This window comes from Streptopelia decaocto (genome assembly GCF_964273445.1).
Source record: "Streptopelia decaocto genome assembly, chromosome: 7".
Classification (NCBI taxonomy): Eukaryota; Metazoa; Chordata; class Aves; order Columbiformes; family Columbidae; genus Streptopelia; species Streptopelia decaocto.
Window position 1 is genome coordinate 4438939 of NC_138661.1, and position 26034 is coordinate 4464972.

General features: G+C 39.2%; 1 long non-coding RNA gene across 1 annotated transcript in view; it reads left to right on the plus strand.

Moving 5' to 3' along the window:
- Positions 1-79: 79 nt before the first annotated feature.
- The window catches only part of LOC309442700, a 45170-nt gene continuing 19215 nt past the window's right edge, over positions 80-26034 (plus strand). The window contains exons 1-2 of the long non-coding RNA XR_014184655.1: positions 80-140; positions 1654-1778. This is a non-coding gene — a long non-coding RNA (uncharacterized lncRNA). The remainder of the gene's footprint in view (positions 141-1653; positions 1779-26034) is intronic.

A 26034-nucleotide genomic window follows, 5' to 3' on the forward strand; every position in this document is an offset into this window, starting at 1 on the left:
CTGATTGGTGGGCCGTGAAAGAGAGGCGGGCTTAAAAGAATAAAAACAAAGAGGGCGGTGGTGATCTTTGCGCTGATTGGCTGAGGCGGTGTGGCGGGAAGGCGGTGTGGCTCGAGCCCCGGGTGGCCGTTGCCGGCAGGGTGAGGGTGGCAGCGCGCGCGCGGCTCCCCCTTCACTTAATTCCTTTTTAAAGCTGTTTTCTGACTGGAAAAGGGCTGGGGACGGGCTTTTTTAGCTGTCTGTGACTCGCATCCAGGTTGCCCCAGCCCTTTTTGTCTGGGAGGCTGTTCCTGAGGTCAGTGCAGTGCTGGAAAGCACCTAGTGAGTGGGAAGTGCTCCTCAGCTCCTGCAGCGCTGGCCTTTGGTTTCCATTTGTCTCTGTCGGTCATAAATCTGCTGTGGGGTAGGAGGGAGAAGTTGAAGGGAAGGGACGTTCTTGAAAAGTGGGCCTGTGGGATGAGGAATCTACAGCCACACAGGCCTCCCTCATGGTGCATGTGGGAGCAGGGATGTGCTTGAGTTTAGCGGGTTGGGGTGCAGTTTGTGGCCCTTTTTGGTACTAGTGTGGTTTTTGTGGCCTTTGTGGCTGCAGGGGGGTTTCTGTGGGACTCACAGCTGCCTTGTGGAGGTTTTGGGTGGTCAGTTCTGTGTGCAGAGAAAATGGGACTTATTAGAAGCAGTAAATGAGCAACGTTTGCTCTGTTAAACTCAGTGTCAAATATTGTGGCAGCAGTAGGACATGCAGCTCTTCAACGTGTTCAGACCTCACAGATGTGCCCTTAGCACGGTTGCTTGGGCAGGTGCCTCAGCTCCACGCAAAGGAAAGCGAAGGTGGCTGCAATGCATCCTCTGGTGGGATCCTCTGGAAAATTCAGACTTAAAGCAATTTGATGTGTGCACATCCTCCTCTTCACATGTTCCTCTTTTCTAACATTTTGTGCACATAGGCTTTAAGTGTATTGCATGGAGTTTTTCTCTGAGCCTAACTAGCATGAAAGCTCCAGGGGAAAAGAAGATTCTGGCTACCTGATTTTTAAGAGCTAGGATGCTGCCCGTGCTTAGCGCATTTTAGTAGAGCTCTTTTTGCAGCATCTCTGGTTCATCATGCCAGTAATTCTGGTCATTAATTAATAGGGAGAAATGCATAAATTGTTAGTGTGGAATTTGGGTTTTAAAAACTGGATTAAGGCATTTCTACTGTCTGTGCTTAGACATGTGTAGAACTGTGTTGTGAAGGAGCCAGGCACGAACCGTGATTTTTGACATAGATCTAGAGGATAAAATGTTGTCATGGAGACTTTCAAAGATGTTTTTTAAAGTCAAAAGTGTGGTTGTATACTAATTTCCTTAAGTTGTTTGTGTTTGGAGGGCTTCCTGGTGGTGTCAGTGCAAGTTCTCCAGGTGTGGAGATTACAGGTTTTTAGTTCCACATTCATAATATTAGTTCCACAGCTGGAGGGTTTATTGAAATCTGCCTGAGAAGGATTGTAGGAACAAATTGCTTGGTATCACAGGATTTAGGGTGAATTCAGGGAATGAAGAAGCAGATGATGAGGGGATCAAGGAGGAGACCAGTTCATTAAACCCCAGAATATGATAGCAGATGTACAAAAATTACATTACTGAGCATAATGGAGAATTAAAACATTGCAGATGGTGGTGACTAAGACGAGAAATGGGAAGAAATATGTCTGAAGAATTGAGGCAACATGAGGACAGCCAGCCACTGTAGTTGCAAACATCACTTTAACTCCTGCAGCTGCTACATGAAGGATCAGGTATGTTGTTCACTTCTGTTCAATGTCTTTTTAGCCCTTGTGCCCCTGCAGATTATGTGGAACTGTTTGATACAGATGTGAAATTAACTGTATTTTTTTTCCCCTGTGATTGATTTTTGCCTATTCATGTGAAAGGTGTTGCAGAATTTAACTCTGTGGGTTATATCATTATGGAAGCAGTGACATGAGATGGATAAAGGTAAAAAAAATAGCAATGATGATAATGCTCCTGGTTGTCCTTTGAGAAGATCAAAGGGATTCTCTGGAGTTTGGGTGCCTTCATGTGGTAGAACTCAGTATGGGATCTAAAATGGTAATAAGAGCTGGTAATACCAAGGACTCTGCCAAATGTGAGGCTAAAGCTCGTTGTGGCAGCTAAAGCTTCTGTTGTGGCAGAAATGTATAATTATAATATGTAAGTGTGAAATCTGAAGTAAATGGAGGAGAAAGGTTGGGAAAACAAACAACAAAACAAACCTGGGAAGGTCCTGTGAGATTCCTTATTACTTTAGGCATCTTGCAGTGTTAAACAACAAATATTATATTTAATTAGCTTGGTACCTGTTAGAGTTGTTTATTTCTTACATCAAGCTGTTGTCCATCATGTCAAATTGTAATGTACTAAAGCATCTAGATCATCTTGCTTGTCTTGGTCTGCCAGAAAGTGTTCTTTTGCCATATAAAAAGGAATGCATCAACATCAAGACTTTATCTTCTGGAAGTTTTTGTTAGTTTATAGATGGGAGGCCTGTGCAAAGTGAAGAAAAAAACGGTCACAGGCATGGGCTGAAATACATAGTTTGGAAGATTTATTTCATTGGTGAGAGAGGTGATGAAGAATGCATGATTTAACGAGAGTTTTGATAAATAACCAGATAAATGGTTGGGCTGGGAACTGCTGTCTACAAATACCTAATGTGAGGATCTAAAAAAGATGGAGACATGCTCTTCTTATAGGTGTGTAGCAGAAAAAGGCAATGGACAAAAGTTAGAACATGGGAAATCTGTACTTCATATAAGAAAATAATTGCTTACTGTGAGCGTTGACAACAATCAGTAATAATTTGAGTGGTAAGTTTGTGTTTACATGGTAGCTGCTTGGACTTATATTTTTTGGTTGCCTTTTTTTTTTTTGTTGAGAGATAATTATGTTGCTTGACATAGACACTTATGCCTTTAATGCAGTATTAAATACCCTTCCAGAAATATTAGAAATAATTTACAGTGAGTTGAGTAAAACAACAAGGTTTTCCAAGGTGCCCTATCTCCCAGGCTTTAAATACACATGCGTAGAACAGGTTTATGGTCTGGCAGCAATATCTGTATACAAAATTTGGAGTGTAAGCAAGTGGTGTATGAAAATCAAGACAGTTCTGGTGGGTCAGCTGAGAATTTTCTCATGGACCCAATCGTGAGTCCTGTGAAAGCAATCCTATTCAAACCTGTAAAGGTTTCAGGTCATTTTTTTTTTCAAACAGTCAAGCTCCTGAAAGCCAGCTGGCTTTCAAATGTTACTCTGGTTATACTTGACTCAAATCTGTGTGCACAAAACCAAAGACAAAGTGAAGATCTTCATACCCCAAGTGTGTTGCTTGTCATACCAGTGAAGTGTTAAAATTCTGACAGAATTAAGCCTGACCTGGTTTTGCTGTCCTGGGGCCAGGGGAGTGGTTCATACATGTAGTATCTTCTACCTGCTGTTCCGCACTCAGGTTTCCCAGACAAAACTAAATAATTGATTTACTTCAGGTAAAAGTCTGGGAGTGAACTGGTGTGTATGGAGTGGAGTGGACAGGGACCACCAAGGACCAATGTGGAAAAAGGAGAGAATGAACTTGATGGTATATAGTCTTAGGATGTATTTTCAAAAAGAAACCTTTAATCAACAAGCTATGTTCTTTTCCTGTAAGGAGCCAAAATGAAATCTGAAACATCCAAACTATTAAAATAATTTAAAAATCATTGGCAACTTATTATTCCAAACAAACATATGTAATGCCAAAGACTTATTAGTCACCTCTCTTTTCATATCTCATTTTCTGGATGTTGTATTTTAGTAAGTAATTAATATGCATAGTGTTACAAGAGATGTACTGTAATGTCTTTGGGAGCAATCCACTGGTTATATCACCAGAAGATCCCATGACATAATTTCAGTTTTTCAGATTGTTTTTTGGTGGGTAAAAAATGATAGATGGAACAGAGTTTCAACATTTTCAAGCATCTTCTGTGTTTCTTCACCCTTGACTTTAAACTGTAGGTTTGTAGAAAACTTAATGCCACTACATTACAAACTTTACATTGTACCTCCCAGTGAGGATGTGAATGGAAAATTCTTGTTGCATGAGATAAAAATGTGTAATGTTTGGAGAAAACTTGAGATAACAAAATTTTAGAATTGCAAGCACAATTTTGGGAGATTCCATCAGTTTTCCACATTGTTACTTAGTTCTTCAGCTACACTTGAGTATGTTTTGTTGGGGTTTTATTCTAAAACTGCGCCAAAAGAACATTAACGGAAATATTTGTGAATGGTGATTATCTGCTCCAAGCTGAAGTGTTTGTTGAAGAGAGATTCTTTGCAAGCTGTGTTATTTCAGAGTAACAAGCAACTACCCTCCTACTCCACATTTTTTGAGAGAACTTTTTTTTTTCTTCCCTTGCATGTGGTTTTTCTTTGCTTTCCATCACAACGCAAATACATTTGTGGCAGACAGCTGACCAGAAGCGTAAAGCTCATGGATTGCCTGTCTTTTCCGTCAATAAAGCTTCAAAACTGTCATTTTTCTGTAGCTCTGAACAAAGACACGCTGAGTACTGAAAACAGCCGTTGGTTTGCGGAGCAACTTACTTGTGAATATGGTGTTATATGCTGCTTCTGCTGCCATAGGACTGGATTTATGGATTGTTTTGCCAGGATGGTACCATGGAGCGAAGAGTTGAAAGAAAGAGAGGCTTAAGCTCTGTCTAGCTCTATAAATCCTACTTGTCAATTGAATTAAAACCAGAACTGAGATTTGGCCCTAAAACTGGTGATGAAAAACAGTGTTGGAGAGTAACTGCTGAGGACACAGGTGAATAAAATAGTAGTCCGTGCAGTTTTATAATTGTTACTGGCAATTTTTAATGGAAATGAACTTCTACATTTCTAGGCAGGGTGCAGCCCTGCTTATATTGAAACTAATTATGTAAGTGTCGCTGGAATCAGGATATTTTGACTTGCAGTTTTCAACAAATCCCTGTTTATTCTGGATTGAAATGTTGAGCCTTTTATAGTGATAAAGAAGGTCCAGTGCTACTTATAGTCGAGAATTATGCCGTTGCGTGCAGCTGGCATGAGATGATGCGTGTTTCTTGTCTGCCCTTCGTTTATCACAGTTCTTTCATTTACATATATATAAATATAAAAAAGTATATATATAAATGGAGTTTGATCAAAAAGGATCTAGGTTGCCCAGCTGGCCTAGTAAGAAGTATCAGAAGCAGTAAGTCCTTTTTGTCTCCTAAATCTTACTTTTATATTTGGGAAACTAGGAGCAATAGTGTTTTCAAATTATCTCCTTAAATCTCCTGTAAAAGACAAGCTAATGAATTTCACTGAGCCATCTTTATAGTATTGTTGAAGCCCGTGAACAGACAAAATGATGGCAGTGGTCAGGAGCTGAGGTTGGGTGGTGATGGCAGAGAGATCAAAGCACCATACGTGCCTGAAGCTTGTGCACTGGAAGGAAAAGGAGTGAATGGACTACCTACACGCTGCCAGCGGGTTTATCACTTATTATGCTGGATGTCTACTAATTTCACTTCAGAGAGAATCATTTGTCGCAGGGGAGTGATTTAGGATTCTGCTTAAAATCATCCTGGCTCAAAACATGGTGATCATAATATCTGCAAGCAAAATATGTCAGCCGAGGAGCTTGTCCAACCTCTCTGAAGTTCCATCTCCAGCTGTGTCCGGTGCTTCACAGAAGCATTGATATCACCTCAATAGCAAACTTCTGGCGAGACAAGCTTTGCGATCTTCCAGTTACTATTTTTTCTTAAACCTAAATCCTGCACACAGTAATTGTGAATCAATCAGCAAAATTCAGCTGGAAGTGTCATCTTCCGGGTCTTATGGTGCAGGTTGCATGGAGTCTGTGACAGTAAGGAAACATTTGAAGAACTAAAACAACAAAAGAAAAGGGATGTATTACTTAAACAGTAGAGAAGATAAGGCTATTTGAATTTAATAGACATCCATCAAAGATGCAGTCATATTTAGATTATGGGAATAAAAATCCCAAGTTAAATGTAAGATGATAATTACACAGATAAAAAGGTTTTGAGCAGCAAACTCCCTGGAGATGCAAAACTACTAATGTGCTTTTTCCAGTCATATTGGAAGCAGAATTTTTATGGCCTATTGATAATGTTGTAAGAGGAATCCTTAATGAAGTTAAGGTTGAAGCTGAAGACTAAATGAATTATTTAAATCAATGTTCTTTGCAGAGTAGCATGGGGATCTTCCATGACTAGAGTCTGTCTTTATTAAAGATGTCTCTGAGGAACTGACTCACTGAGAAATTATAGTGTCAGTAGAATGAAAACAAGCATCAAAACCAAACAAATAACCAACAAAATGAAAATGAAGAGTAAATTGGTAGAAGCAGGTGTTCACTCAATAATTTCAAAGGCATCTGATAATGAGTTCACCAAACAGCTTTGTTTCTTGAAATGGAATGAAGGTCACTGGGTGGCAGGTGACAGACACTAAGCCTGTTTTTAGAATAGTGCTAACAAGGATCCAAGAACCTTATGTGGGCTTGACTACCATATTACATTGGTCAAAGCTATAATAAAAATAGAAGTAATAGACACTTGAGTAATTAAGCTATAATGACAAAGAGTAAACACTGCTTTTATAGAGGGAAATCAGGTCTCAAAGATTTGTTGGTGCAAAAGGAATTGCTGGTTTGGCATTGTTGAAATTTGACATTTAAAATTGGAATACATTCTTAAATAAATGCGGTTATGTTATGGATCATTTTAATGCGCTTTTCTCACCTTTTTTTTTTTCTTCTGGCTTATTACTTGCTCTTTATTTTATATTTATTTTTAGATTATGTAAATGATGTTAGATGAAAAGCAAATTTGAGCAGTTTTCTTATTTGAGTTAAAAACGGGTTGTAAAGCAGTGGAGACAACTAGCAACATCAACAACGTGTTTGGCCCAGGAACTGATAACAAACGTCCAGTGCAGTGGTGGTTACAGAAGTTTTGCAGAGGAGACAAGAGCCTTGAAGATGACGAGTGTAGTTGTGGCCATTGGAAGTTGATGAAACCAGTTGAGAGCAATCATCAAAGCTGATCCTCCTACAACTACACAAGAAGTTGCTGTAGAACTCAGCGTTGACCATTCTACGGTGGTTTGGCATTTGAAGCAAATTGGAAAGTTGAAAAAGTGGGTACCTCATGAGCTGACTGAAAATCAAAGAAATCCTCATTTTGAAGCATCATTTTATTCCACGCAAAAACAACAAACCATTTCTTGATCGGATTGTGACGTGATGAAAAGTGGATTGTACATGACAACTGGCAATGATCAGCTCAGTGGCTGGACTGAGAAGAAGCTCCAAAGCACTTCCCAAAGCCAAACTTGCACCAAAGTAATAATAGTTTTTGAAAACAATAAAGAAATTACAATCTTTTGGTGCACTTCTGTTGGCTACAAGAACAATTTTGACCTAGTCCCCTTGTTGGCTTAGTGTATACTATTATTCCACCATGTGATTTTGGACTTATGGGGTTATTGTTTGTAGGGAAGTTTAGAATGCTTAAGGTAAAGATGCTTTGGGATGTATGATGGTACCTAAGCATATTATCCCATTGAGCAATCTGTACCTCTTTTATATAAGTCTGGTAGACACAGACTACCTGGTCAGGGAAAAACAAGACCTACACATAGGGCTTGCACAGCATGCAAACGTACCTATGTCAGTTTCCCTGCGCTCAAGGGAGTTGTGTGCTCATTTCAGAGAGAGGATGCATAAATAATCTTTGTCCTGCACTTAGCAATGTCTTGCTGTGGAGTTCTTGCTCTGCCCTCGCTGAGTTCGCTCAGCTTGTGTGGGAGAGAACAACTCCCAGGCTGTGAAGCCGCCAAGGTTTGTGAAGCATCTCTGGGTCAGGAGCTTATTCATGTCTGTGTTGTGTGAAGACTTAATGCAGGTGAGGCTGAGCCTCCCTGGTTTTAATGTATCCTAAGCAGTAGAGGGCGATATTGTCTTAAATTTAGAATTTTCACCTCTCCATGCCTTTCCTTTACAAATTGTTTCTGAAAGAATGAAGGTTTTTATCTCTAGAAACCTATAGGATCAGATGTCTGTATTGTTCTCTGTAAATGTTATCTTTTGTTAGAGATACTTGCAGTAGCTATCAGGTTTTACACCACACAGGAACATTTCTCTATATTAAGTGAGAATTGCTGAAGTAAAACCACTGTAATACTAATGGAGCAAATAATAGAATCCACTGTGCAGGGACACTATGAAAGTCTGCTGTAATGGGGTAATACCCAAGAAGTATTATGAAATAAACTTTTATTTTTAAGGCTTAGGATAAAAAAATTGGAACATTGTGGTTAATGAAAAGTAGATAAAACTCATAATTATCATTTGATTTAGTACACTGCATGAAAATCAGGGAAATGTAATTCTAAATGTGTTTTGTAAATGTTTCTGTATGGAAGGTGCTTGTCTGTTACCGGTAAACACGGGGATGGCCGACTGCAGATTGAGGCACTAGTATTCACATGGCTAGTTCTTTTCACACAAACTGTTCTTATGAGTAGGGACAGTCCTCATGACGAAAAGCTAAAAGATTAATGCTTAAGTTACTTGGACACAAAATATATGAAGCACTTGACTGGGTAGAAAGTTGTACTTCTGCTTTTTTTTTTTTTTGTGGTAGAGTTTTTGAGCGGTGGGGTTTTTAAACACATTTATTTTTATTTTGTGTAACATTTTGTATTCCTAACGTGTCTCCTGGAGACTAGTGTGCTAAAGCATTTGGCCACGGTGAAGGAGAATGACGACTCTTGTAGATGGCCTGTCTTGATAAACTTCTTTGTCAATTAATCTGTTGCAAATGCCCTTCGCCTTCCAACTGGGTTTTCCTCTCACAGCCCGGTGATAGTTCCCTGTGGCTCCAGGTTGGAACAATCCTGGGCAGTAAAGAGATTGAGATAATGACAGTCCATGGTGACAGCAGGGCTGGCAGAGCCCGCCTGGGGGAAGACAGACACATACTTGCCAATAGAAATACCTCCATCCTTTGGGAATTGTAGCTTGGGAATCAAAGCTGACCTCATAGGCAAGAATGATGGAGAACAAGCTTTTGATTTATGACTAGATGAAGCTCAAAGTCTGCCCTTCTGATCCTTCTTTACAACACACCTTTTGTATTTTATGTGAGCTCTTTCACTTTATTGTCAGAATGTTATCTTTTGGGGTATCGTTTTTAAGTCTTTCAGTGTTGTAATAGTTCACTCATCTCCTTCATAGCAGTTTTTTTAAATGAAGCTAAAATCCCTTTTTAGTATCACAAACAAACTGTCATTTGTATTTAACATGAGTTATCAGCTGCTTTGCTGCCTTTTTTTTTTCTTTTTGTCTGTGTTCTCCTGAAAGCTAAAACCATATTTGCTTTCCAGATTACATGCTCACTGGTGCCTTGGATGCTTCAAGTATTTATTTGCACTTGAATACAAAAAAAATGCATTTTTTAATACTAAAATTTATAGGCCAGATTGTTAGTAAGGTGTTGACCTCTGAGTTTGACGAAGCTATGCTGCTTTTCACCACCAGTCTCTAATTAAGGCATCCACTAATGATTGGAACAGTATGTCACCATGCTAGGAAGTTTACTATCTGCTACCTTGTCCCTTTGTCTTACAGGTCTGAAGCAAAATCGTGAACTCTCTGAAAGTGAAAAAAAAATGGCAATCTGTATCTAACTCTTCTTATCTTGTTCTTGTCCAAGTTATCAGTTGTTCATATTTTCCTCATCTTTGCTGTGTCCTCTGTGGCAAGCCGTAGAAAGGGCATAAAGAGCATTTACAGTGGTGTCATTTAGCAATGGGAAGGACTATGACAGCGTAAGGTGAAGCACAGCTTTCCGAAAAGGAATGTGTCTGCGCATCAGCTCTGTCATATCTGCATTTGGGGTGTTTGTATTTCCATATATCTGTCAGTCTGTCTGTCATCTGCCTGCCTGTCTTCCTGACTTATACGGCTGTTGATAAATATGCTCCATTGGCGATTAGAAGGAAGTGACCTCATGAGTTTGTCTTTTCAACCACAAAGGTTTGGTTGTAATGTGACATTCCATCCTATTACTCTGGTTTACACCAAATTCAACAACTTGTGGCCTGCAGATCCTCAGTATAAAGAGCAGAAAGAGACTGACCTTGACAACCTCATTTCTCATTCCTTTCTTGTTATAGGTAATATAGCTGAAAATGTGGTTTTAATTATAGTACTAATGAAAACTGAAAATCCAGACAGACACTTGACAAACTCTGGTACGCTTTATATTACATTTGTGCTAACTACAAAGTATCCAGCTGGGTGTAACATTATATCTCTTTTCCTTGAGCATCCGCCTGACTTAAGCTGTATAATTAATGTCTACTTTGGCTGGAGGTCAGCTTACAGTTGGTTTTTTAGAATTTTTACATTTTTAGAGATGTTGTAATGAAATGAATATGTTTATTACCTTTGTGCCTGCATTCCCCAGGGGGAGTTAATACCTGTGGAAGAGCACTGACTGGGAGAACTTGAATAAAATGCTTCTGCCAGCTGAGTCTGATGCATCAGAGGTCTGTTTGCAAAAGTAGGTGTAAGAAATAGAACCAAAGAATGTAAAGGCCACATATGTGTTTAACTTTGATTCACCTTCTTTGTGTGGTTTGTTGATTTTAAGTTATGACACCGATACATGATTGCCCAAAGTGGAATTTGTGAAGGGATTTCTTTTATTTCTGGTTTTGTTTTGTTTTTTTTTTTTTTCTTTGGAAAGCAGTTTGTTGTCAGAACTCACCAACGAGAAACTGATGTTCTCAACTAGAGCCAAAAGCACTTAAAGCAGGTTCCCTGCCAAGCCCCACCATGCACCTTCTTCCTGACCTGTCTTAAGTCTGCGGTTCCAGTTGGGCATCTGACTGCATGAGCATGTGTATGTAATCGTATTAAATTAAATACTGGTTTTCATGATATGGACAAATGCTCTCTTGGGACGAGACTGAAATGAGCTTTGAAGCAATTTTATTGTGATGTAAGGTAAAGTTGAAATTGGGTTGCAAATGATAAAAATCCAAAGACTTGCATTGCACTGCTGTTTTCAAGGACCTGCTGTGGAACATGAAATTTTTCTTAACAAAATATCAGTGTGATCCTTATGCCAGACTTCAAAAAAACCATTTCTGACATGAAAGGAAATGGCTGCAGTACAGCCACATTCGCAGTGGGGGCCTCAAGGTGTTACTCGTAGAAACAAATGCATAATGATTTTCAAATGACCTTTTCTGGCTTGTTCATCTGGCTGTTAACGTGGTTTGATGTCTTGTGCGAATGCACAGAGAGCTGATCTACACAGCCCAACTGCAGCTGCACTTTAAACGTGTTTGCTGATACAGGTGATCTGAGGAGAGTTTGATCTTTCTCTAGCAGCCTCAAATTGTTTCTACTTTCTCTTTTTGTGATCACAAAGCCAAACACAGATGTGAAAAACAAAAAACCCAAACACACCAAAACAGTTTTTTTCTGAAAAATTATTCATGAGTGGCTTTGCTAATGTTTAACTAATTTTTGCAAGACCAGCTGAGTCCAACTGATCAAAAGGTCTCTCCAAAACAGTCTAGCTAACAGGTGATTGTTTTTAAAAAATGCCTTTCTAAAAATGACTGGCGGGTAGAGTTCCTTAAAGGCCGTACCTTATCTTGGAAGGTATTTTAGAAAACATGATGCTAAAGTGATACATTTTCTTTGTACAACAGAGGGTATAGATTTTGGAAATGGCCATCATCTTATACACTTGTGTCCCAGAAACACCGAGAAGCCTTGTCCAAATTCAGGCTCTATAAGACCAAATGTTATGCTGACGTGTGCACCGTAAGAAACCACCTTTGTTCCAAGGGCCTGTGATCCAGAGGGACTCAACAGGCAAATCCGAGCCCTAGTTTCTACCACAACTGCTAAACTGTTTTTTTTGGTGTCTCATGAGTGCCCATTTGGCACGAGGGAGATGCACTGGCATCAATTAAAGGCATTTCCCGTCTCAAAGAGGAAATAACACCTAGTCTACAGTTAGTAAACAGTTCAAAAATGAATTAAACCAGATGTTACTGAGCTCTTGGTATTGACACACATGGTAGTGTGGCCTTTAAAGTGTCCCTCCTGTGGCCCCTCTAGTTATATTAAGATCTTATTTCCATCCTATAAACATTTAGGAGAATGATTAAGCAACAGTACCCCATTCATATCCAATGTTATGCTGAGAAAAGTTCATGGCTGCATTGTTTCTTGAGTAAAAGTGTGCTGGATGGGTAGCGTAATATTACTTATTTGTTACTCCGTTAACTGTTACTAAACAGACTTACAGGACAGAAGTAGCTAAAAGTGTTTAATGTTTGATATTTGTGCATTATTATTGTTTGGCTTGTTTTCTCCCCTGGTGATTTGGACTCTTTCTCCTTCACCTCTGCCATTCTACTAAATATTTTCACTAACCTTAGTGGAACTACTATAACTAGTGTATCTGTTCTGATTTTATTCCCATCATCTGCTGTTTTCAGCTGATGCTGAGGCACTAATTCTCCATTTGGCATCAAATATTAAACAGAGGCATGAGAATAAATTTGTTTGTAGAATAGCTTGTTATTTACTGGACAATACAGCATAAATGAACGGAGAATTTCATCCAGGATTAAAAAATGGATGTCTTTTCCAAAAAATCTTTTTTCATAATAAACTAAATGACCGTTTTGTGTGGGTGTTGTGTTGTTACTCTTCCTGAGGGAGCGCAAAGGCAGGGAGATATATGCCTGTTACTGAGGGCAATGAGACAGTGGGTCTAATAAGGAGTTATAGTTCAAGACTGGTCCTGGCGTGGAAAGGAACCATGTGTTTTATAAGCAGGAACAGCAAACCTATGGAACTGTTTCCATCACATCCTATAGATTTTATGGATTCTCTAAATCAAGGTCACTATTTTTGTTGTATGCTGCAAACAGAAACTGAAGGGCCCTTGTGCTAGAATTCAGGGCAACTACCTGCTCAGCCGCAGGTAGTAGAAAATAACATTTCTCTCTGGCTATTTGGGTTTCCTGCGCTGTGTCTGGAGGACCCAAAGCTGTACCTGTGCCTCTTTGCATTTTGCAATGGGATGCTGCTAGTAAACTCTTTGAGATGGATGTCTCTTCCATTTTCACTTCCTTTTGACAACAAGGGCACAGAGTCCCCACTGAATTTATTGGAAATAGAGTTTACTCCAGTGAAGGCTTCAGTCACAAGGATTGTGCATTTGGCCTCCTGGATGTCATCATCACAAGATAAAGCTGTTCTGGGAGCATGGAAAAAAGTGTTAAATTTTCTGATTTGCCCGCTTATAAATAACCATATCACAGTATTATGCTTGTCATATGCTATGTGTGTTCTGGATTACTTGTGTATTTATAAAAACTACAAATAGAAAAAGGAGGGTCAGCATGACAGCACCTTGCCCACTACATTGCATGTTAAGTTTTGGTTTGTTGAATTTGACAAGATGTTTGTGCCTTTGACTTAGGCTGGCGGCAAGCAGAATGTACCAGGGTAGGTTTCTCAGATGGAGCACTGTTTTTTATCATATAACATTTCAGAGGAATGCCTGGAGGGAAGTTGAGACAGTTTTCTCTGATGGGAACAATATTGGAAAACAGATTTGTCTAGAGTAAAAACAAAAATTTCCATGCCTTACTTTACTGGTGCCATAGTTCTCTAGGAAATGAGAGGTACCTATCCATGTTTGGGAATGTTTTGTATTTAGATATCTGTTTTACTTGACCTTGCAGTGCTGTGGAGTTAGATTATTATTATTTTTTCTTTTGGAGAGTGGCTGTTGTTTTACTGTTTTATGGCCTTCTTGTCTGTGTGGGGTCCTGGATATGTGCATGTATTGATATGTGCCTATCTGCGTGTATATGTTCTCCATTGAAGTGTGTAAATAACTAGGCTGCTGACTGGCAGATGCAGTCAGGTGCTTCGTTCTCTGTCAGCAGTTTCATTCTCAAATAACACCCTGCAAAACTTTATCTGCAGATACTATAAGCTACTCAAGAATGGACTCAAAGGGCAAAGGCAGGATGCAGTTCCATTTAAATTGACAAGCAGAGTTTTGGGCAGCCAGACAGTTCCCTTTGACCACACAACTGAAGAGGATAAAAAATTTGAATTATCCCCAAAGTTACTAACACTGGCTGCAGGTTCCATGATCACAGCAGGCTTGCCATGAGGAGTTTACAGTCTGGATTGTGAAGTCTGATTGTATAATATTTTATACCATATGCCATATTAGTTTGAGCCCGCAGTCTTTTCTTGAGCCTATTTGTACAGATTCATACCTGGTCTCTGTTGATTTGCATTAATTAATGATCACACACTGCTTGAGAAAGGAGCACATGAGAGAAAATGCTGAATGTATTCAGCTCTTGAGCTCTAACTCTGGAGGACAGCAAATAATGTTTTCTAAATAGAATCCTGTTCAAGAAAACATATATATACACTTTATTTCCTGAACTGGCCCTTTTATGTTTTGGAGCTGGAAGAGAATAAGATTCTCAACACATTAATCTTGGAAGTATAGTAATGAATAATGGATCTGAGGACAGGATTTGGCACTAAACACTGACCATGGTTCTAATGATTTTATAGAATGCTATAGAACCAATTCAACCTTTTTAAAATTAGGGGAAAGAGGTACATTAATGTAATTTTCTTCTGTCTGCAAGACCTAAATCTCATAAATTCTGAGATCCACTCTTCCAGCTGTAAAGTGCAGAGGGAAATATTTCCTTTCTGTCTGTAAGCTTTCACTTAGATTGCAAACATTTGGGGTAAAGCTGCTGCTCACTGCGTTTGCACAACGCTTAGTCCGCTGCTGCTCCAGCTTCAATTAGGGACTCTGAAAATGTCATAATTTCACCAACTGGTAGTTCCAATAGTAGTGACAGTTCAGCACTAACCCGTGGCAGTATATATTCAGCATGGCAACAATATACTTTCCCATACTTTGAATTATGATACAGGTGGTGCCCCTGAGTTACGTGTGAAATAGCGGCAGTGTGAGCTGATGGGCTATTTTGTACCTCGGATGCAGAGTTTTTATGATGGCCAATACTCTGAAACTCGTTCAGGCAATAAATTTACTTGCCTTTGAGTTTACAAGGCAATAAACAGTTGAGGCCTTTGACCTCAACATTTACCAAATACATTTGCAGCAGTTGTGTTTATTGACAACTATTTATGGGGAAGTATTTTATACTGAATTTCACATGTGAAAGAGAACAGTTTAATTTTGCAGCTCTTATTTTTCTTTCTGATTTCCATCTCTGCCTCCTCTCTCTTTGATTCACTTTAATAGTTGCAGGTTAATGCTGCAAAACACTCAGTTATTGACACAACACTTAATTAAAACCTTTGTGCCAGATTTTTAGAACTTTCTCTATTTTTATTTTGGATGACTGAGATAAAGTTATAGAAATGCTACAATTTGCAAGGCAAACTATTATTATTATTAACCTTGATAGTTATTTAGCAACTTGAAAACATTTACTTTATTAGTGAAAAACTGAACTCCTTTTCCCTGATTTGTAGGAAGCCGGGGTTTTCACTCTTTTCTGGTGGGTGATTAGCACCATGGATGTTAATGCTTCTCTACAAATCCAGAATATCTAGTGACTGTCTCACGTTTGCTGCTTATTTGTTAAGACCTAGAACTCTGTGCTGCTCTGCAAAACTCTCTGCAGTTGAGGATTCCCTCCCATTTAGGCATGTATGGGATGGAGACCATCAGCCGAGGTTGTTCATAACAGTGAGTGTCAGAGCAGCTGGAATTTTAACCAACATAAACTCATATAGTCCTGAATCTGCTCTAATTTATACCTTCAGATTACTGGAAAGCAGAAAAGTAACAGTGTTTTCATCCCTTCCTGCAATGTTCAGCTCATGCTAGGGGTACCCGAGGAACTGTTCCCAAAAACAATCCCTGCTGTTGGAGTTGACGCTTTTAAACTTGCATTGGCCTTGATCCAGCAAAATACTTGAGTTAATGTTTAATTTTGGGCACAAAGCTTGGGACTTCAGTGCGACTGCTCGTAAGCTTAAAGATAAGCCCATGCTCAAGGTCCTTGTTGGAAAACGGCCAGCATGCTTTTTATCTTGGAGCATCATGCCTGTGAGATACTCATTTCAATCTGCTGAACTCTGATTGCTTGAGTTCTTCTAGAAAAATCATTTCAGATGCTGTGGAATCAGGGTCATTAATTTCTAAATAGCTCACCAGAGTCTTCCCCCCTGTAAGTTGCTTCATGCCTATTTACAGCAGTGGAGGATACGCTGCAGGGTTTCGTTCAGGAATACTTTATGCCCTTTTGTAACTGGACTTTTTTCCTTTTTGATGAGGTATTTATCATTAATATCTACAGGCCAAGTGCACCAACATTCTGAAATCTATTAGAAAAATAATATTTAACCAGATGGTCAGACTCTTGGGTGGGTTACATCAAATAGGTTTTGAAAGTACTGTCCTGTGCTTCAGTAAATCATTATAAATGGGTCCGCAGTAGATTGTCATGCAGTGTTGATGTTCATTCATGTGACATAAAGAAAATGGGCTTATTCTCTAGAGTGGGTCTGTCCACACAGGAAGAGGTTCATATACAAGATGTTTTATGTATTTAGTGTGTTGAATGTTTAAACGAGTAAGAAAAATACTTTATCAGTGCAGCTTTGTGAGTTATGTTTTCAGCTCGCATCCCAGATTCACGCACTAGAGATCTGTGGAAATAACACGAAATGGCACTGACTCACACTGAGGTGGTGACAATCTGGAGTTCTGTGGCAGGACACTGCTTTCTTGGCACCTCCCTTGTCTGCTTAATGAGGTGGCAGTGATGCTGGGCTGGAATTAAGGTCCTCTGATATGAAGGTGTGGGGGAAAGCACATTGCTTTGTAGGGCTGGGTTTTGGATGAGTCCCAGAACCCTCTAAGGAAATCCCGTATAGAAGGTTGCCTCAATATGGATGTTTGGCTGAGTTTGCTGTAGTGCGTAGAGGGGATATGGGCCCATCGGCCTGTAGGGACCAACACGCACAGCTTTGTCAGAGCTAAAAATGAGTTGGAGAAGAAAAACGACATGGAGGAGGACAAGTGGGGAGGGACGTCGCATTAGCAGCCTGTGTGACACTGCGAAAGGCAACTCCAGAGCTGTTAACACAACTGTGTGCAACAAGCCAAGGTGCCAGATGCTGTTCTTGCTGCTGGAAGATGGTTTTCCACATTGGGGCCTTGCGATGTAAATCCCTGCCCTGTGTGTGGCCATAGGTGTGGGACCTTATTCCTGGCTAAACTACTGAATGCAGAAGAAAGGGAGGAGTCTTGTGTTTGCATGGGGTGATTGATAAACGAAAAACAAATTAATTGGATTAAATAGGCATTTAAAAGGTGGGGAGAAGGTACTTTGTAACACTTAGTGATTTATATGTTTAGGTAGCAGCATCCGCATTCATATCAGTGTGTCTCTCAGCTGTAGTCCTCCCCACAAATGCTCATTTCTAAGAAAGCATAAGAAATTATTGTATTAATTTTAAAAGGAATTGTTAAGCTAATGAGAAGCGTACTTAAAATCACTGCTTCATCTTCCTTTGTATTTAAAATAGTATTCCTATTTTCCTTTCTGTGCATCTGTCCTAAAAGATGAAGCCTTCACATCCGGAGTGGGGGAATCATACTCAAGAACAGCCGTTGGGAGCCAGTGGATGGAAATCCCCACTAATAAATCCAGAGAGCCTTAAGAAATTATAACAACCTTCATTGGTCATAAATTTGTTGTTGACTCTTTTTTGATAAAACATATGGACTTTCTGTGTGTAGAAAATATCTGCTTTCGTGGAAATTCTTTAGTAAAACTCAAAAGGTATTTTTATGCTGAAAAGTTTTGATTCTTATATCATTAGTAGGGTTATTGATAAAAAGTAATTATTTTTCTACTGGAGATTCATCAGCAATGACTACCTTTCCTTGACATTTTCAGGAAGGGGAAAACATTAACCACTTTGCCAGTAGCTTTAATAAGCTTCTAATGTTGTCTTGGCATACTCATTGCTTTTTGGCTTTTATATTTTCATTGCAACCCAGAAGTTTGGGGTGGGAGAGAAGAAGTAGGTACTCAAATTGTGCTATTTTTCTGTCATTTCCCAGCTATCCTGAGGTTTCCTCTATGAAGTTCTTTAGCTAAATGGAGCTGAAGCTCAGCTGCCAGGAGATGGTTGTTGAATCTCATTGATGCTCCACAGCAGTTTTATGCTTGGGAAGTGCCCAACCTTAAACCAAACGTTGTCCCAAACCATCTCGTATTTGTGTCCTCTTATTGCTTGAAATCCATTTCTCAAGTGTGTAGTGAGTCCTGCCAAATGATCAGACCTAAGCTGATCTCCAGCAATGTTTCGATTCATTTAGGGTGCTGAGATGGGAAAGGAAATTTATATGGGCCAAACCCAAAAATTAAAAGCGAAAGGAAACAAAGACTCTTGAGGTCTTGGAGTCACACCCTGTGATTAGACTGCTTTGCCTCCTTTAATTTTATTAAAAGTTCTGCAGAGGCAAAAGGCTGAAGATAAAAACTATCAGTGATTTTCCTCAGTTTTCTCTGTGAAAACCAGAGGAGACAGACCTAGTATCACAAGGCACATATCATTTAATATGGCTCTTAAAGCCTTGGCTCCGTGAGTCACTGCAAGCTCTAATGTACCTTAGCCTATTTGTCTGTGTTATTTTCCCTTAAATTCAAGAAACTTTACTCCGAAATGTTTATTAGTTTAAATCTGAATTGAAAACCCCAGAGAACCCAAATGCTTTAAGTACATATTGCACTGATATCTGTCCCAACTTTTAAACTGGTTTTAATTAGTAGTATTCCATTCACTCTAATACAAAAACATTCATAAACCCAGATATTATTTAAAACAAACAAAACTGCCCAACAAGCCAGAGGTTTGTCCATTCTCACCATGAGCCCAGACAGGCCAGTCTTCTCAACAAGCTGAGCAAAGATGAAATTATTAATAATAGGATACATGGGAGGCTAATTAATTCAGACACTGTTGGGCCAAAGTGGGCAATTAATTGAAAAACCGAGGATACCCATAAAGAACAGTCTGGTGGGTCCCTCCTTGTTTATTCGGAAGAAAACTTAGCTCGAGCAGACCGTGGTCATAATCTTACTAAATGTAAACTGACTTGTTCCGTGGGGCTGCTCCAGTTGATCTCAGCCGAGGCTCTACTCAAAGGCACTAATTTGAGAGAGACACGGATTAATAACTTTTGCAAAGTAGCACAGAACTGCTGCCTGTATGCGCTATACTGAGCTTTGCTCTTAGTGGTTGCTGTATTTATTTCTGTTAATAGTTACCCTGTATCGGTAGACGAACAATTCTTTTTCGCGTCTTTTAGTTTTGCTATTGTTAAAAATACCTGGAAGATATCAATGGTGTACTTGCCACTGATTCTAGCGTTATGTTGCGTTAACTACATGCAAAATAAGTCACACTATCTGTGGTGTTATCTGTTGCTTTACATTATAACACTGTGTTACCAGTTGGTTCTCTCATTGTCATTCTTCAACTTTTTGGAAGGAATGGCTAAACCCAGCTGCACTGTTGATGAGATTAGAGAAAGATACATCTTTGTTATTGCTAATATTAAAAATATTTGTTAAATTATGCTTTGGACAAACACCTGAAATCTGGAGTAGAAGTTGTTCTGATATCAGAGGGAGATCTCTTGGCCACCCTATAAAATTTTTCCCAAATCTGGCCAAGCTGTATGGCTCTCAAAACTTTCAGTTCCCAGATGTTTCAGTCTTGTTAGAGTTTGGCAGCTAAATTCTCTGGTTTCCATCTGAACAAATTCAGTTTTCTCATAATTCATTTTCTTTGCTGCTAGTGGTGCCTCTGAAGTGTATGGGCAGGATAAAGAAATGGAAGAAGCACCTGATGGGAATTTCAACAGAAAAGATGGGAGGGAAATAGAAAGTGAAGGCAGAAGGAAATAGAAAAATATTTGAGTGAAGGATATTGATTCTGTTCTCACGTATCTGCTGCAAAACCAAACTTCTTTCCCTATGTGAAGTGCTTGAATGCTGTGCCTATAGGACAATAGGAATACCAATGAGGAAATAAGTAATTCTGTATTAAATGCATAGTTTAAAGGCCATGTATAAGATAAAACTGGGGGCTACATGTTGAATGGAAGAGTAAGAAAGTATTGAATAACTCCTTGTTTTCTGAACGAGCGAGAGTTTCTACAGACAGCTATCTCCTTGATAATCCTAATTCCTTCCTCAAGCCGTTCCTTACCTCAGGATGAATGAGACAGTGGTTTGTTGGAAGAAAATTGTACATGATCATGTAATGAAAACCTGTATCATGAAGAGCACTCAGAAAAGGGCTTCACGAAGCTTACACAGGAAACCTTAATTTTGGCATTTCCTAACTTTTGAATTCTTGGCATTGCCTTGTCGGTGTTATTTTAATGTAATTTTTGGATGTCATAAGTAAAAGCGATGCCTTCGAAGCCTGTATTTCATCCTTAGCTTCAGTGAAGCGTTGCTAATCTTTATCCGAATGAGCCTGAAGGGGCTTGTTTGTCAGACTTAGAGTCAGTGACAAATTGTTTGCAGCAGCATTTTAGGAAAACGAACCTCATGCCAAATTTACAAATGATCTTCCGAGAATGCACGTTGTGCATCTTGCCCCTGTGGCCACTTGCACGCTCAGAAGACTTTTGCCTGGATTGCTCAGGAAGGTGTATGGTACCGTAGCTTGGACGTCCATGTGGATTTGAGTGGCTTTCTTCTGGAGACTGCATTTGCATTTAATACTTGAAATATTACGGAAGATCACATCCCATTTCCCGTGTAGTAAAAACAACTGGTCCCTTTGTCAGTTCAGCGGGAACACTAATGAGGGTCCTGTTCAGAGGAGCTTGCCATCTGTAAAGTAGTTCAGCATATTCTTATCGTTCTTATATCATTAAGGGCATACTTAACCCACCAACTTAATGAGGAACATACATCTTTAAAGGTAATCACATACTTAAGTGCTCTGTTGAAAAGGGATTGATTTAAACCTGATGCAACTCTGTAACTCATCCTGTTGATCAAGTACCCATTCAAATTCCTTACTTAACTGGAGGGCTGGTTTACACCTTCTAGATATTGCTTTGAGCAGCAGCAATGTGCAGTTGTTCCACTTCTCACAGAATAGTAGAAAAATAGGGTTGCAAGACACCTGGAATTCTTGATTGCAACGGTGCTCAGCCTGTGATCCATAAGCTGCATATTGCTCACTCAAAGAATGAAACCAATCAATCCTTTTCAGGTAGCAACTCAGAAGCACTTTAAGAGTGGACTGTTGACTTCAGGAGTTGCTATGTGGGCATCTCAAATCTCGTCAGGTTATAGGGGAAGGACAGGAAAAAATGGTCCATCCATCCAGAACCTCTAAATACTACTCACCTAGTTTGTTACCTTGCCAAGATTGACTATAACTATATTTTTCTTTACAGTTTTGTGTGTATACATGGTTTTTTTTCTGTCATTTAAAAAGAATTATTGCCTTTTTTATAGTGTCTCAGAACAAAGGTATGAAATTTTCCTCCTGCTGGTATATTGAGTCAAGGGCAGCAAGCACAGTATTGCCATGTATGTTCTTAGTACCACAGTGCAGAGACACATTTGGCCAACAGACTGTGAATCCTCCGGGGAAGAGGCACAAAGGTTTTCCAAACCTCAGAATCATATGTTGAAAATAATTGTCTGGAAGGTAATAGTCCCCAGAATGGATTAATAGCCTGTCAGGTTTCATGTTTCCCTAAGTCATTTTTGAATTTGTGAAATACTCCAATCCAAATTTGGTTCTCAAAAATGTCGGCTCATGAGATGAAGATTTTTACCTGAGGTTTCCCTTTGGCTTTCTCACTGGGACAGCCTGAGCGAATCAGGGGAGCAAACTTGCATTTTAGGAGTCAGTTTGTATTTACTCTGTCAACAGATACTCGTTGAAAACCTTAGTGAGACTCTCAGTAGTGTTAAGTGTCCAGCTGCCAAAATACAGATGTCGTACAGCTAAACTGGATTGATCCAGAATGGTATTTCGCTGGCAAGGTTTAGCATTCTCAATGCAAAGTGAACCCTCGTAGTAGGGCCTCTTATACTGTAGGGTTTGTACTTTAATGAGGTAGATATTTAATCAATTTTAGGGTATACTGGTATCTGCGTTTTGCATATGTTTCAAATAACAATGAAATTTATACGCAGATGAAGTAATTGAAGCATAACCTGATTTCAGAAGGGCGCATAGTCCTTACTGCACTGTAATTCGAAGAGATTGGGGATCAATCGAAGTGTTTTAAAATTAAGAGGTTTCTGCAGCTGGGACACTCCCAAGTTGAGCTACTTTGGTTTCAGTTTATAGCTCAACTTTTTTTTTCCCCAAGTCAAATGGTTTATTGTACCCAAGATGTTTTAACTGTCACATCTGAAAATGAAAAGTATCTTTAAAAACTTGATATTCTGTAGAGATCTAAACCCGCATTGAGCTGTGTGACCCAAACATACCCTGAACTTGAACGGCAAGAAGTTAAATGTTTAAATCCAAGTCCACATTTCACATGAGTTCCTATCCTCATATGTCAGAATTTGAATGCAATATTCAGCTAAAATACTTTGGAATTTGCCTTAACTGCTCTCACACAAGTTACAGCTCTGGCAATCATTTATCGCCTCTAAGCACTATATTAGCTATTGTTTAGCAAATAACCCTTATCCTTATGGTGGTCCCTACCACACCATTTGGTTTATATGTGTATCTGCAAACTCTGGAGTATTTGAAATTCAGCTATGGATTGTTTGGCCAGAACTGTTAACAGATTTTCACAGTGTTGCTCTACAAATCCTCTTACTTTTGTAGTAAGCGTATTTGCAAACTTTCTCTGCTAGGAGTGTGTTATTAAGTTACTCTCTGAGGTCCACTTTTTGATACGTTTTCTTGCAGTAAGTAACACCCATGTTTTCTGGGGAGCTCCCATGGAATAGGACCTATTCATTCTGCGGATAAAAAGGTAGACTTTGGCCATCAAGATCTGATTTAATACCCTCTGAGCACAGTGTTTAGCAGGGCCTTGTATGTACTTGAAAAACAGGACGATTGAGTCATCAGAGTAAGAACTACGACAAATTGTGTTAATCTGTAGTTAAAATAGTTTGTTTAACTGTGTCTCAGAATGATGTTTCTGTGCTGGATTCTGAATTTCATAGTTGACAATTAACTTACAATCTTTCTACTGACAAAGAGCCTGTTCTAGCTGAACAATGAGTCTTAAATGCATTGCTCTAATATTCACAGGTGGGTATCATGAAAAAATTCCAGTAGTCCAATACAGACCAATATTCCAATATGTTTTCAGAGTAATTTTATTGCTTTTATGAATAGGTACACATAAAAGCTATAGCTTAAAAAAAAGAGGCAGTAAAAGCATCTTTGTAGAAAAAACAAGCAAAATAAAGAGACAAAAGTGGGTGGAATGTAGAACACCATGTTAAGTAATAAGCAACAGCTACATAGGAGTCATTACAGGATCGGGTCCTGCAGTATATTCTATAACAGACATATACAAATAAAGCCATATGGAAAGAATTACACTGAACAGGAAAGCATAATTTAGTTTTAATGATATTTTCAATAATTTGGACCAAAACACTTGAAATGTTTCAGTGGATTTTTTGCAAGTTTTTACATAGCTTTCTATTAAAATTTTCTTTCCCATTCAAAATAAGTTACTTTGCATCCTTTCTATTAATTCAAACTCTTTTAAGGAGTGTTTCATTAGGAAAATGTTAAAATAAGCTAAGTGCTGTATTTTTCAGAATACCATATCTTTTAGAGTGCACCGCTGAATGGAGTCTTGTCAGATAAAGGATGCACGTTTTCAAAATTATTTCAAAAAGAGCTTATTTTAGGATGATATTCGCACTTCAGAATGAAATTCTGATATGTTTAGATCTTTATTAGAGATAAGAATAAACATCAGGTGCTCTAATGGGACAAAGCAACTGGCAGCTAGTGTGACGCTCTGTGCTCATCATTATTTCTTTCTTTCCCTGGAGTTATTATTTAATTAGTTCATTTAGTTTTTCTGTTTCTCGCGCAGATCCCCAGCAGGAGCTCACAGCCGTACGGGTGACACGGCCGAGCAGCCGCCAGCCAGACTGGCCATGAAGTTGAGTGGATTTGCTCCACACTTGTATCCCCTCCCATCCCACGGCCTGGCCGGGGGTGTATTTAATGCTGCACCCTCTCCTGTCTGCTCAAAATACCCAGATTTTGGGGTTAGAGCCCTTCTGCGCTGCTGGAATAGCACAAAGTGGCTGGCGTAAGGGATGGCGTGGGGGCTGCTCCTCTCCAGATACATTCACTAGCTTTTCCAGTTTTTGATGTGCTGGTGGCTGTAGTTTATAGAAGTACGTGTCATCAGCAAAATTAGAATTTTAGAATACGATTTTCAGAATTTTAGAATGCTATTTCCAGAGTAAATTACAGTGTAGCTAAGTAGCGAAAAAACTCCAAACAAAACCACAAGTTATTTAGCAAAATGAATATATTGAAGGGTGATGTAAATTGTCCGGCGTTAATGCAGTTATATGGTGAACATGAAAACAAAGTCCGTTCCACTTTAGAAAGGAAAAGCAATTTTGCTGGTGTGAAATATCTGACAGCAGGTACCTATCACGCACATGGGGATGAAAAAGGTTAGGAATGCAGCATGCTTCAGAACAGAAGATTCTCTGTGTTTTGTCTTTTATATCAATAAATGAAAATAGAATTTTGTGGTTAGAATATGGCTTTAAGTGCATAGATAAGGCCCAAGTAAATACTAGCACTCCTCCATTCCTGAGGGAAGTTGGTGGCCTGCCCGTATAATTTGCTGATAAAGTCCCATCTGTTAAAACAAAGTACTGCAGCACTAGTAATAAATTTCAGGCAAAGACCATGAGAGGTTATTTTTGCATGACAGTCTTTGCAGAGCTTTATTTTAAACCAGAAAAAAAAAAGCATTTGAAACTGAAATAAAGATTAGAATGTTGGCTTTAAGTTCGCTTTACACTTTTACAGGGCAAATGAGAAATCCCGCTCCACTTTATTTCACGGGTAAACCGTGTCGCATGATAAACTGTTAGCAGAATAAAGTCATAAGGAAAACTCTGCTTCACAAATGACATACGTAGAAAAACAGCAGATGTCTGATGAAGTAAAGAACCGACTTATTGCCAAGTCTTTGGAAAACAAAATTAATTTCCTTTCGTCTTTGATAATGGTGATGTCATGTAGTTAATAGGAAGAGCCTGCCATGCTCGTGGAGTTATTAAAGAAGAAATGTTAGACATGCAGCAGGTCAGAAATATGGGTTTACTTACCAGTGCTTTTTCCATGACGGTGTTTATAGATGTGGAGGAAAAAGAAAGACGATAGTGATGTAGAATGTTGCTTTTTGTGTTATTTGAAGAATAAGAAATGTGTAATGAAATAATACTTGTGAATGTCCCCTTAATGAGTTCAGAATTCAGCTTGGTGAGTGCAAAGAAGAAAACTCTTTTTGGTAGGCAACTTTCTTCTGCTGCGGTCTTCCTTGGAGGAAAATGAAATCTTTTTCTAAAGTGAAATTAAAAAATAAATAGCTTGCCTCTTGTTTTTTCCCTGATGAGGGTTAAACCAAGTGAAGACAGTGTAACCTCATCTGGGTGTTCCTGCTCCGGCGGGGGGATTGGACTGGATGATCTTTCGAGGTCCCTTCCAATCCCTGACATTCTGTGATGAGTGGACATGGCCTTGGCTGTTTTACAGGGTCATATTGCACATAAATATAGCGTTACATCTATCAACTATGCTACCTATTTTGTTAA